The 12,647-nt window shown below is 38.6% G+C and overlaps 1 protein-coding gene across 12 annotated transcripts in view; it reads right to left on the reverse strand.

Moving 5' to 3' along the window:
• Positions 1–12,647, reverse strand: part of LOC125451575 (CYFIP-related Rac1 interactor B) — a 178,687-nt gene that overhangs the window by 86,032 nt on the left and 80,008 nt on the right. Inside the window, exon 1 of one of the 12 annotated variants that reach the window (XM_048528837.2) lies at positions 383–453. The exons of 10 other annotated variants lie outside the window; for them this stretch is intronic. The gene's annotated coding sequence lies outside the window, so the exon portion shown is untranslated. Of the gene's footprint in view, positions 1–343; positions 454–12,647 lie in introns of those variants that run through there. One more of the 12 variants, XM_048528834.2, reaches the window with a different exon arrangement.

Below are 12,647 nucleotides of genomic sequence, written 5' to 3' on the forward strand. Positions count from 1 at the left end.
AGCAAAAGTCTAATTTATATTTATTTATGGGGTTATTCTGTACGTAGCAGTTCAAAAGACAGATTAAGCACATTTTTAAGATGCTACAAATCTCCGCGTGGAAATTATATTTATTAAGAAACAGGTTGTACAGATTAGAAACTGTTTAAAGGCATAGATGCTTGCGTCGTATTGACAAAACCTAATCTTGACAGAATAAGACGATATTCCTCATAATCATAGTCTACCATATTGCTAACTTTAGTTTTTAGCTTCTGAATGAAAAGTTTAATCTAGACAATTCATGCCTTAGCTTTTACATAAATCACATCCAAAATGAAGTATTACACTTTCAAATACTTACAACCGCTGTATCCATCAGCATTAAAAGACCAACACTGACCTTCAAGTGAAACGCAACTAATCTTGCACTCTGAGCTCCCATCTATGTCCTTATTTGGACAGGTCTATCAACAAAGCTTGGGTGCCCAAAGAATCGCGCCACACTTCCTCTCAAAGTGTCACGTCATGCACCACCACGCCTGCATGTGGGTGACATTTCCGGATGGTTTGTTCAAGTTCTCCTTGCTAGTCTCATTGTCAAATGTGAATGGAAACTGATTTTAAATAGCAACTTAGTTATATTCCAATAGTGAGCATTTATACATTAGCACTGTTTATTTTAGAAGCAAAAATGTTTAGATGTAAAAATAAGCTTAATCTCGTGTCACAATGAAATCTAAGGCTTGTTAAACCACAAGATTTTCACTTCAATCTACAGCAGATCCAACTGTCAGTGTTTATAATATGCAAACAAACTTTCATCCAATGAGCCATCAAATCTATTTATAATAAGCCACCTTTTTCTTCCTTACCCGCGTATTGAATCTACTGTTATTTATGTCAAACTTCCATTATTCCCCAGTCATTATGAAAATCTTTCTTACTATTTTCAATTTTCTCAACATTCTACAAGAAAAGGTTCTGAAAGGGTTCAGAAAAGCTCTCTGCCACCAGGGTTGAAGGGTTTGAGCTATAAGTCGAGGTCAAATAGTTCGGAGCTCTTTTTCCTGGAGCATTGGAAGATGAGGAGTGACCTTATTAAGTTTACAAAATCATGTTGGGTATGGATAGGCTGAAAAGCAGCCAAGATCTTTCCCCCAGGGTAAGGGAATCCAAAACCAAAGGCCATTGGTTTAAGGTGACAGGGGAAAGATTTACAAGTGATCTAAGGGGTGATTTTTTTTTTCACACATAGGGTGGCGTGTGTATGGAATGAGCTGCTGTCGGAAACGGTGGAGGCTGGTCCAATTACAAAATTTAAAAGGCAGCTGGATGCGTACATGAATTGGAAGGGGCTGAGAGGGATACGTTCCAAATGCTAGCAAATGGGAATAGATTAAATGTAGAATATCTGGTTAGCATAGATGAGTTGGGCCAAAGGATCTGTTTCTATGCTGTATATCTCTATGACACTAAATGGTCTCCAATCTAATCTGCCAAAAAAAGTCTCACCCAACATCACGTCAGTTCCTTATCCATTTCTTATCATTATTTAAAACAAAATAATCACACGTGTCCAGATATTATGATACCTGCCTAACAACCAGCGATCTTCAGTTAAAGTCCTATCATGACAAGTTGTGAAATCAAGTGAATGAAATCTGGACTATGAAACCTTGCTGTAAAAACTAGCTCATCATGCCCTTCAGAGAAAGGAACCTATCATACCTAAGTATCTCCAGTTCCGCAGTAGATAGATTGTTTATACTCTCGCTAACTTTGCTTTCTGAATGTAGGTGACAATCTCTCTCATACCCAACACCACCAACTCCAGAAACAGTACAATGTGCACCACAGCATCATTTGAAGAAATTCCAATACACTTCACATGTATTTTCCAAACAAAAGAACTGTCACGAGGTTACAGATCCACTGCATACAGAAGCCAGCTAGCTGACCAACGAGTATTAAAGAATGCATGTAACCTCAAATGGACAGATACACACACACAAAAAAAACCATTCAGCTGAAACTCTGATTATATTTTTAGAATATGAGTGAACAAAATAATATGGGGTGGAAGATAGAGAAAGAGCTCTTATAAAAAGATGCATGAAGTGCTCAGCCTGCCAACTTTGGAGTTGCTTATGAAGAATTCCAAGAGTAAACATTAGGGTACACGCTGAGCTCATCTATGTGCAAACGTTATAGTCATTAGAAGAGGTATCACTAAAACTGAAAAAGTGATTTCTGCATCAGCTGACATTACATTTCAAGCATTAAAATAATAAAACATTGCCATATCAGAATAAGACAGGTCACAATTGCCCTTTTTTATATCGTGTCTTTATAGTATATTTTAATTCACTGCACTGCTCATTATAGTGACTGAAAGACCTTTGTGTTCTGGCAAAAAACTCAAATGATTAATCAAATATTGGTGCACATGAGATTAAAAATCATGAAATTTTGTTTTGTTTCATGCAACAGCATGTAGCCAAGAAAGAGTGCAACACTTCAGAATTTCTAAATATACAATATTGTTTATACATATCTAAACCTATCTTGCACATTATACATTTTTTTCCATGGTGACAGAGGGAAAGGAAAACTTACTTCAAAATATTCTTCTTCCAAAGCCCTTTCCACTTTTTGCCATATCATTCTTTCACTATTGTGTCCCCATAAACCTGCAATATAAACCTGTTTATAAAGACCAACAATCTAGGTGTCTATTGGATCTTGAGTAAGGTTGGTTTTCTGATGGCTGATGTCATTGTCACTGCTTGTGAACTCAATATTTCTTCTCCAAGTTAAACACTATCAACAAATTTCTAGAAATAACTGAAATGAACAAACACACAGGAAAAGATCAATAGAACCATCAATCCTGTACCACACATGACTGAACAGCAATAACGAGATATAAATACCTCCACAAGTTCACACCACTTGCCATGCCAACTGACCAATGAAATTCACAGCCCTGCCTGTAACTGACAGATCTGAGCAAACCATCCACATTCCCCCAAAGCCAAATCTTCTCAAAAAAGCAGATCCATCAGCAAAAGATGAGAGAATTAAGGCTGGTAAATGGTATGGACCCTGAGGTAGCAAAGGAAAACTCCCCTCATTGTTTGCGTGCATGTTCTCTGACTCAAGAAGCTGTTAAAGTCAGGGCGAGGAAGCAACAGAATTTGTGAAAGAAACACCTTTGTAAAATCAAATAGTGAGTTTATGCTCCTCATCTATAGTAGCCTAAAAATTACACTCCCTGTGAGATGCGGCAATGAGAGTAGGCAATCCAGAAAACAAAGTGATATTGCTACTGCTATGCAATGTTGGGTTAAGAGTTTACCATTCGACAAAAGCAGTTTCTTCCATAAAATGTGCCAAGTTCACAAAAAAAGTGACAAGCCCAAGAAAATTTAGAAGCAGAAAGAAATGAGCTGCACAGAGGAGTGTCAGGGATCCCAAACAGGCAAAAGTTGCAGATTCCACAGCTTTAAATACCGGCTGTACTCCTTGCTTAAAATTGCAAAAAGTCTTCCTATATTGTCTGGCCATAGTTCTCAAATTAAGAGTGCCCAATGCACCCTATTTTTGCCTATATGGGGCACAGGTGGCAAAGCAGCATTTTTATCAATCCTTAAGTGACCTCAGGAAGGTGATAGTGAGCCACACTTTTCAACAGCTGCAGTCCATCTGATGTGGGCACTCACACAGTCCTTTAGGAAAGAAGCTCCAGGGTTTTGAACAAACAGTGAGGAACAAACAAAACGTATCACACCAGAATGGACCGGGGCTCGGTGGGGAACATGCAGGCGGTGGTCTTCCCATGGATTAGCTGCCTTTGTCCTTCTGGGTGGCAAAAGTCATAGGTTTAAACAGTGCTATGAAAGGAGCTCTGGTTAGTTTGTGCAGTGCATTGTGATAAATGGTACACTGCTGTCACTGTGCACCGGTACTGACTGTACTTTAAAATGGCAGATGGGATGCTGATCAAGCAGACTGCCTGGCTGGTCAGAGTAACTCTTGTATGTTTCATCACGCAGGTTTTTTTTGTTGTGTCCACTTATAAAGGCTTCACAGTATTAGATTCTGGAATAGAGATGATTTTACAAACTTTGCCAATGTTGCTACAGGAGACAGCATGAAGAAATCCACATTCCCGTTAGAAAAGCCAAAAGGAGCTTTATTAATTAAAAAAAAACAAACTTGGAAGGAATCTTAGACTACTGTACTAACATGAGAAAACAAAACTAAATGTATGGATGTGCAATCTCATTTCTACTTCCAGTTCCAAAGCAGTCATACTGGACTCAAAACATTAACTCAGTTTCTGTCTCCACTGATGCAGCTAGGCCTTCAACATTTTTGTTTTTATTTCTAATCTTCATTCTAGCTCAAATTATTTCATTTTAATTTACTTGGCAATTTCAATTCCACAAAAAGATGCAACTTGCTTTATTTTAACTCCTTGATTCAAATTAATTTTCAGTACAAAAATGGTTGATTTAACTGCAAACTTGATCATGAAGTAAATAACCTCCCTGGAAATAGAGTTGAAACATTCTGGTAACATGGCGACCAAGTGACATCATAAAAGTATTAATAAAACTGAAAAACCAAATAAGAACAAAAAGAGAGAAATAATTGAGTCAGTTCAAGTATTAAGTAGGAAATCAAATTCCCAAAGCAGCTAGAAATATTACCAACAAGAGGAATTAAAAATATTTAGGAAACAGGTGCATTTAAATACTGGAACCACAAGAATTATAAATATAAATAGCACAGGCCAATCTCAGTCTTCTGATCCTTTCAGTCAAAGGAAGGAACCAATTAATTAATTGAAGGCTGTACTGAGGCTACACTGAAACTACACTGTTAAAGCTGAAAAATGATTAATTTTTAATTTGAAAGTAAATACATTAATAATGACATTTAAGAAAGTTTAAAGGAATTAAATATCTGGCATTAAGTGGATGCTATTGGGTATGTTTGAGAACTTTTCAAACATTTTAGACTATGTAATTGCAAGTACATGGAGTCACAGGTAGATAGGGTAGTGAAGAAGGTTTTTGATATGCGTGCCTTTATTGGTCAGGGCACTGAGTACAGGAGTTGGGAGGTCTTGTTGCAGCTGTACATGACATTGGTCAGGTCACTATTGGAATACTGCGTGCAATTCTGGTCTCCCTGCTGTAGGGAGAATGTTGCAAAACTTGAAAGGGGTCAGAAAGATTTACAAGTATGTTGCCAGGGTTGGAGGTATGAGTTACAGGGAGAGGCTGAATAGACTGAGGCTATTTTCCCTGGAACATTGGAGGCTAAAGGGAGACCTTATAGAGGGGTATAAAATCATGAAGCGTATGGTTAGGAAAAATAGACAAGGTCTCTTCTACAGGGTCAGGGAGTCCAAAACCAGAGGGCATTAGGTGAGAGAGGAAAGATATAAAAAGGGACCCAAGGAGTAACATTTTCATGCAGAGGTTGGTGCATGCACGAAATGTGCTGCCAGAAGAAGTGATAGATGCTGGTACAATTACAACATTTAAAAAGCATCTGGATGGGTTTATGAATATGAAGGGTTCAGTGGGATATGGATCACATACTGGCAAATGGGACCAGATTTATTTAGGCTATCTGATTGGTATGGATGAGTTGGGCCGAAGGGTCTGTTTCCATGCTGTGTATCTCTATGGCTCTAAAATATATTAGAACAGTAACAGTAGTGACATTTTTTGACTCCACCATCTGATTTTGATACTTAAGACTTACATGGGCTTAAAAGGATTTTACCCAGAAAAACACTAACTTAAAAATGGTCACAGTCTAAAATGGCCTCTGGTCAAGTCAAACTTTATTAAACCACCAATTAACAAAAATCAGTTGAACTGAAACATCAAGTGAGATTGAAACTAATCAACCAGAATTGTTTGTCTTGCTTGATTTACACCTTTATGAGAAGTTCACATGTTGGATTTAGAAGACATCAATTATCCAGCTGAGATAAAAGAACTAAGACATTGCAATACACAGGCTAGTTGCATTTCAAGGTGTTACTTTTGAGCAAAGCAGAGCAGGTGGATTTATAACTGGAACTGAAGAAGGAACACTGTCTCTCCCAACCTCTCAAATGACAATACACCCTGACAAACTGGAGAAAATCATTCAAATGCAGAAGACACAAAGGTACTTGCAATCTTCACAGCTGCCATTAATCCAGGGTGTCCTTATTCAAATACAATCATAGCTTAAAACCAGATATCTCAAGAGCAGCACATGGACTTCAAACTCCATATTCTTTCATCTCCCTTTTTGTACTAGACACTATCCCTTAACCTTGTATCTCTGTCTACAAGCTAGGCTTGTATTATTTTTCTCAGGGTTAGCAAACAATAGGTTGCTTTGCCTTTCACTCAACAAACTTTGCAATTAGCTCCTTATTTGTTCCTGGTGAACCTAGTTAGCCACATTTTAAATTGGCATGAGGTACTGCTGCATGCTACGAATATTAAATTTTCATTGCAGCCGTCTGAAGAGATTGAAAAGAAGGGAGCCAATTCACCCCCTTCATATGATCATTACAGCTTCTGGAACACTTTTTGAAAATTTGACCAGTCAATTACAAGGACCCTGAAGCCACAGAAACATTTGACAATGATTCACCTCGATTATAAAAGGATAGGCAATAATGCCGAGATGAAGGAACACTTGAAAATTTAGGATTTATTATTCGGAGCAGTAAAAATTATAGTGAGCTATCATGAAATGATCAAAATTATGAATGGATTTGAAAGAGAATAAAAGTTCTCTTTCCATTGGTCAGCAAACTGAGAATAAGGACTTAACAGTTTTAGCAACACACAATGAATGAAGACTTTCACATGAATAACTGGTAAAAACATTGCCATAAATGACAGCCAAACTCAATTACTTGTTGCCAAAATAACTCGTTAAATGAGGGCTTGAAGAAAACCATAGGTGGTTTCAGGAAAACAGCAGAAAATCAGAGATACAATAGAAAGCTCTGGTGAAAAGCTAACACTGACACAGGAAGTGAAAATACAGTCCTAGCACACTTAAATTTCTATGATTTCACCAATTGTTTTGCTAAAGAATATCATGCTCAAAACATTAATAGACAAATACTGTTCTGGCTGCTTAGCACAGTAAATCACTTAATTGCTAACACTCTGCTCTCTAATGTTGTAAGCTATACAATTAGATATTCTGCACTCCATGATGTTTAAAAAAACCTAAGGTTGTATTCTCATTTATTATTCTTCGATGTCAGGTTCTTCACAGTAAGGCTTTAACCATGTTTTTACAAACTTTGGAAGCACGTAGTTGCTCAGAAATGGCCCAGTATTCCTAAAGCAATTGTGCATGCATGATTAACTAAAACATGCATCGGCAATTCTAATGACATAGGAGGTCTGGCCAAATCACAGGGAAAAAAAAAGTACAGGCAGCATCAAAGAGTACAGGCAGGGTCAAAATCACCATCCCAGGCTCTTGAGATGTTGACATGGCATGCATTTTGATTTTCAGGAGCTCCTTCCTGCTTTTTAATAAGTCAACTTTCATTCTCACTAACTCATTTCTTACGAATGCTGTCAAGTAATAACAATGGTTTCTGTATTTGCTTTAACATTAATTATTTAAACTGACACAGAAAAAGAATTAGGATAATTAATCAATATCTTCAATATTTATCAATCCTCCCTGGCAGCACCCTGGCTCAGTGGTTAGCATTGCTGCCCCTCAGTGCCAGGAACCCAGGTTCAATTCCACTCTTTGGCAATTGTCTGCTTGGGTTTTCTCTGGGTGCTCTGGTTTCCTCCCACTGTCCAAAGATGTGCAGTTTAGATAGATTGGCCATGGAAATGCAGGCTTACAGGGGTAGGGGGGTGGTCTGAGAGGGATGCTCTTTCAAGGGTCAATGTGGACTCAATGGGCCAAATATCTTGCTTGCACACTGCAGGGATTCTACAATTCTATGGTTTAACCTTAAGCCACAACAGGAAATGGCTGAGGAACTGAATAATTACTTTGCATTAGTCTTCACGATGGAAGACATGAGTAATTTGTAATAATGAATACTCCTTGGCTGACAGGTTTAAGCTGTTCTCTTTTCCTTGCAGCCTCCTTCTCCCCCTCAGCAACTTCTTGCAGCTTCCTGCTTCCTTCCTCCCCTTCTTGCAGCATCCTTCTTAAATTCTCCTCCACTGCCGCCTCCTAGTTGAAGAGCTTCATCCCTAAAGATTGACAACTTTTACAGTAAAATTTAAGCATTTTGAACTGAGGGTATCTGATGGTCCTGAGAATTAATGGTGCTAATTGCTAAAACTAAGCTAGAATGTAATCATTAACATATTTATTTCAAAAATCATATTTAACAATGTACTAATTGAAGGCCTGGGAGGGGAGAGGAAGTTTCCCACTACAATTAATTACACACATGTATAAGAATTATTTACAGCATTTGTTGTACATTTCACAATGAGATCTCTTCTTTTAGAAGAGAATACAACGTGACGTTGATTAATATTGTTAATTCAGATGCTTAATTGTATTAACAATGAAAAATTAATTAAACTGAAAATCTTAACTAAGGTATCAGGATTTAAACAGAGAATTGCTTCTCATTGTACAAACTCTCTTAATATTAGACAAGTACCTTGACAAAATGTATGGGTCAATTTGAACTGCATTTCTTTAACAATTCTCTTTAAAACAGCACTTTATTCTATCAAAGCCACCAATGCAGTTTCCATCAAGAGGCACAATGGACATAATTTTGAGTGTGCAGAAAATCCAAGGAATGTGTATGGAATCACACCATTTTTTTTAACAGGGCCTTCTTTGATCTCACATCAGCCTTTGACTGTCAACTACGAGTGATTGTGGAATATCCCGCACAAATTCGCTGTCAGTGGAGTAGGTCCCTGGGTACTCGTGCCCTATTAAGGTAAAGGAAGGAGTATTAAGTGTTGTTAAAAAAAGTGACAAGCATGGGAATTGCTAGGATCCCCGAATACTATGGCACAAGACATAGTGGATGCATTGGCGGTCCACAGACTCTGAAACAGTCCTCATGGATTGGATGGTAGCTAATTTAACCCTATTTTAAAAAAAGATGTAGCGAGAAAAGAGGGAATTATAAGTTAGTTAGCCTGACGTCAGTAGTGGTGAAAAGTCTACAGCCCATAATAAAACGCTGAATAGCAGAACTCTTGGAAAACAGTGACAGGATCAAACAGATTCAGCACAGATTTTCAAACGGGAATTCAAGCTTGAAAAGTCAACTAGAATTTTGAGGATGTAACGAGTAGAGTCAACAAGAGGAAGCTAGTCATTGCGGTTTACTTGGGCTTCAGAAGGCATTCAATAAGATCCCACATATATAAACATGTAAAATTAAAGGAATTGGGGTAGTGTACTGACAGTGAATAGACAGCAGTTGGCAGACAGGAAACAATGATTCGGAATTAATGGGTCTATGCCGAGCAGCAGGCAGTGACCAGTGGGGTACTGCAGGGATCAGTGCTTAAACCCCAGCTATTCACAATATATATTAATAATTTAGATGAGAGAAGCAAACGTAACATTTCCAAGTTTGAAGACAACATATAAGCTGGGTAGGAGGGTGAACAATGAGGAGGATACAGGGATGCTTCAGTATGATTAAGACAAGTTGAGTGGGCAAATGCACGGCCAACAAATGTGCATAAATGAGGAGAGGTTGTCCACTTTTGTAGCAAATACAGGAAGGTAAATTAATATCCGAATTGTTTAGATTCAGAAAGCCAGAGATGCAACAGGACCTGAGTATACTGGTTACAGAAAGTAAGCATGCAGGTAGCAAAGGCAGGAGTGTCTTGCTGCAGTTGTATAGGGCTTTAGTGAGACCTCACCTGGAGTACTGAGTACAGGTTTAGTCTCAGTGTCCGTGGGAGGGTGTTCTGGCTATGGAGAGGGTGCACAGCTTCACCATACTAATTACTGGGATGTGAAGACTGACAAATGAAAGAAAGTCTGGATTGGTAAGGCTATATTCACGGGAGTTTAGAATAAAGGGGTGGCAGGGAGGGTGTTCTAATAGAAGCCTATAAATTCTAATAGGACTAGACAGGTTAACCTAGGAGGAATGTTCCTGATGGCAGGAATTTCTAGAACCAGAGGTCACAATTTAAGGATACAGGGTAGGCCATTTAGGACTGAGATGAGGATAAATTTCTACACCAAGACAGTAGAGAGCTTGTGCTTTCAAGAAGTTAGATATAATTCTGAGGGCCAAGGCACTAAAAGGTATGGGAAGAAAGTGGAGCTGGATTTCAGTCCTGACAGCTTCAAAAACTTCGACACAAACTCTAAGCTTGCAGACTTCTCAAACTAGTCTTCCCTTCTGCCGAAATAAAATTGTTCTTCTGAACTAAAAACATGATTTTTCTGAGCCAACTAAAATACTACAGGGCCCTGGTCTATTTCTTCTGTAAATGGCAAGTTTCAACTCTGTAAGCACTTCACTGATTAACGGCAATGCATTTGATCGAGACATTGAACATAACACATGTTTACTTGGAAAGCTTCAGCTGGTTTACTGTTCAAAATGGTTTTTGGAAGAGTCAAAAAGTCATTATCTTCTTGTAACTGAAACTACAAATCTATTTTACCTCTATTTCAAAATCCAAATTCCCAAAGAATATAAATCATATTCGCTTCACATTGCTACCTCAAAAAACTAAGATTTGTCAAACCTTGTTTCTCTTTCACTAACCCCTGTTAATTCTTCACACAACATGATTTTCTAATTGTTATTACATCTCTAGTAATGGATTTTAGCACTTTACCTCTCAGCAGTGTGAGGATACCTGGTCTGTAGTTTCCTTTCTCACTCACCTGCTTTCGATATAGGGTTGTATACCATACAGAAGGGAGGAGCGAGTGACCAAGAGACAGGGAGAGAGAAAGGTATTTAGTGTATCTGGATTTTCAAAAGGCATTCTTTACGGTTCTGAAAGTAATTAATATAGTTTGTCAGAATTCATACGATTCGGAGCACAGGCTCAGAAAGCTTGTGTTTTCAAATCAACCTGCTGGACAATAACCTAGTGTCATGAGATTTCGGACTTTGTCTACACCAGTCCAACACGTGCAACTCCACATCATGGAATTCTGAACCTCTCAGTACCCCACAACTCTCAGCCTGTCATCCTGAGAATGTTTGGCTTATTCCTACTCTGCTTTCTGCCTGTTAATCGATTTTTAATCCTTCCTTGCATATTAGCTCCAATAATATGCAGTCTAATTTTGTTTATTAATCTCCTGGGAGATGTATCAAACAGTTCATGAAAATCCAAATATACTATATGCAATAGTTATCCTTTATCTTTGCTATAAAATGTTTCTCAAACATGATTTCCCTTTCATATATTTATGTTCACACTCCTTGCGTTCTCCTGGTTCTCGGCTCCGCCTATCCACTTCCTCTCAGATTCCCTCCCCACACCAGCCCACTTGGAGCCTCCTCCTCACACCCTCTTGTAAACTCTTTCAATTCAAAACTGGAATCATTTGTAAATTGTAACTGGGGAAATGAATTACATAATTAAAGTGTGTTACAGCTAATATGCTGCCAGATAAAGAAGTAGAACAAAATCATGCTGCAGAAAAATTGTGCTAAATAACAAGTGTCAATAAAAAAATTAAAACTTAGCCAAATGTTGATCATTTACATAAAACACAGTAGCTTTGTCCTGCAGCAAAGCTAATTCCTAATCACCTGAACTCCAAACAATCCATGTTCACATGTAATATTGTAACAAAAGCAGTATAGTCATCTGCTTTTTGCAAGCAAAAACTTGACAGATAGTAGGAACTGCCAATGCTGGAGTCTGAGATAACAAGGTGCAAAGCTGGATGAACACAGCAGGCCAGGCAGCATCAGAGGAGCAGGAAAGCTGACATTTCGGGTCTGGATCCTTCTTCAGGAAAATCTTCTGATTTTTCTCAAGAAAGGTCCAGACCCAAAACATCAACTTTCTTGCTCCTCCGATGCTTTAAGATTAGATTCCCTACAGTGTGGAAACAGGCGACACCACCCCTTGAAGTATCCCACCCAGACCCATCCCCCTATAACCCACACATCCCTGAACACTACAGGCAATTTAGCATGGCCAATCCACCTAGCCTTCAGATCTTTGGACTGTGGGAGGAAACCAGAGCACCCGGAGGAAACCCACACAGACACGAGGAGAATGTGCAAACTCCACACAGACAGTCGCCCAAGGCTGGAATTGAACCCGGGTCCCTGGTGCTGTGAGGCAGCAGTGCTAACCACTGAGCCACCGTGCCGCCCCTCACTGCCTAGCTTGCTGTGCTCATCCAGCTAAAACTTGACACAAATTGCTTTCCTACAACTTACAACATACATTCATGCATAGTAACAAATTTCTCCTCCATTTTCCAGCCATAAATCTAAAGAAGTTCAATGATTCATGGGTAAGATCAGTAAACAACACTTCTGAGAGATAATTTGATAAGAAATGTAGCAAGAATGCACAGTTCAGGACAGACTAAAGAATAGGGTCAATTTACAAACAGTTTAATGTGCTGGCCAGAACAAACCAAAGATATGGTCAATTCCTCAATCCCAT

This window comes from Stegostoma tigrinum, chromosome 5, assembly GCF_030684315.1.
Source record: "Stegostoma tigrinum isolate sSteTig4 chromosome 5, sSteTig4.hap1, whole genome shotgun sequence".
NCBI classification, from domain to species: Eukaryota; Metazoa; Chordata; class Chondrichthyes; order Orectolobiformes; family Stegostomatidae; genus Stegostoma; species Stegostoma tigrinum.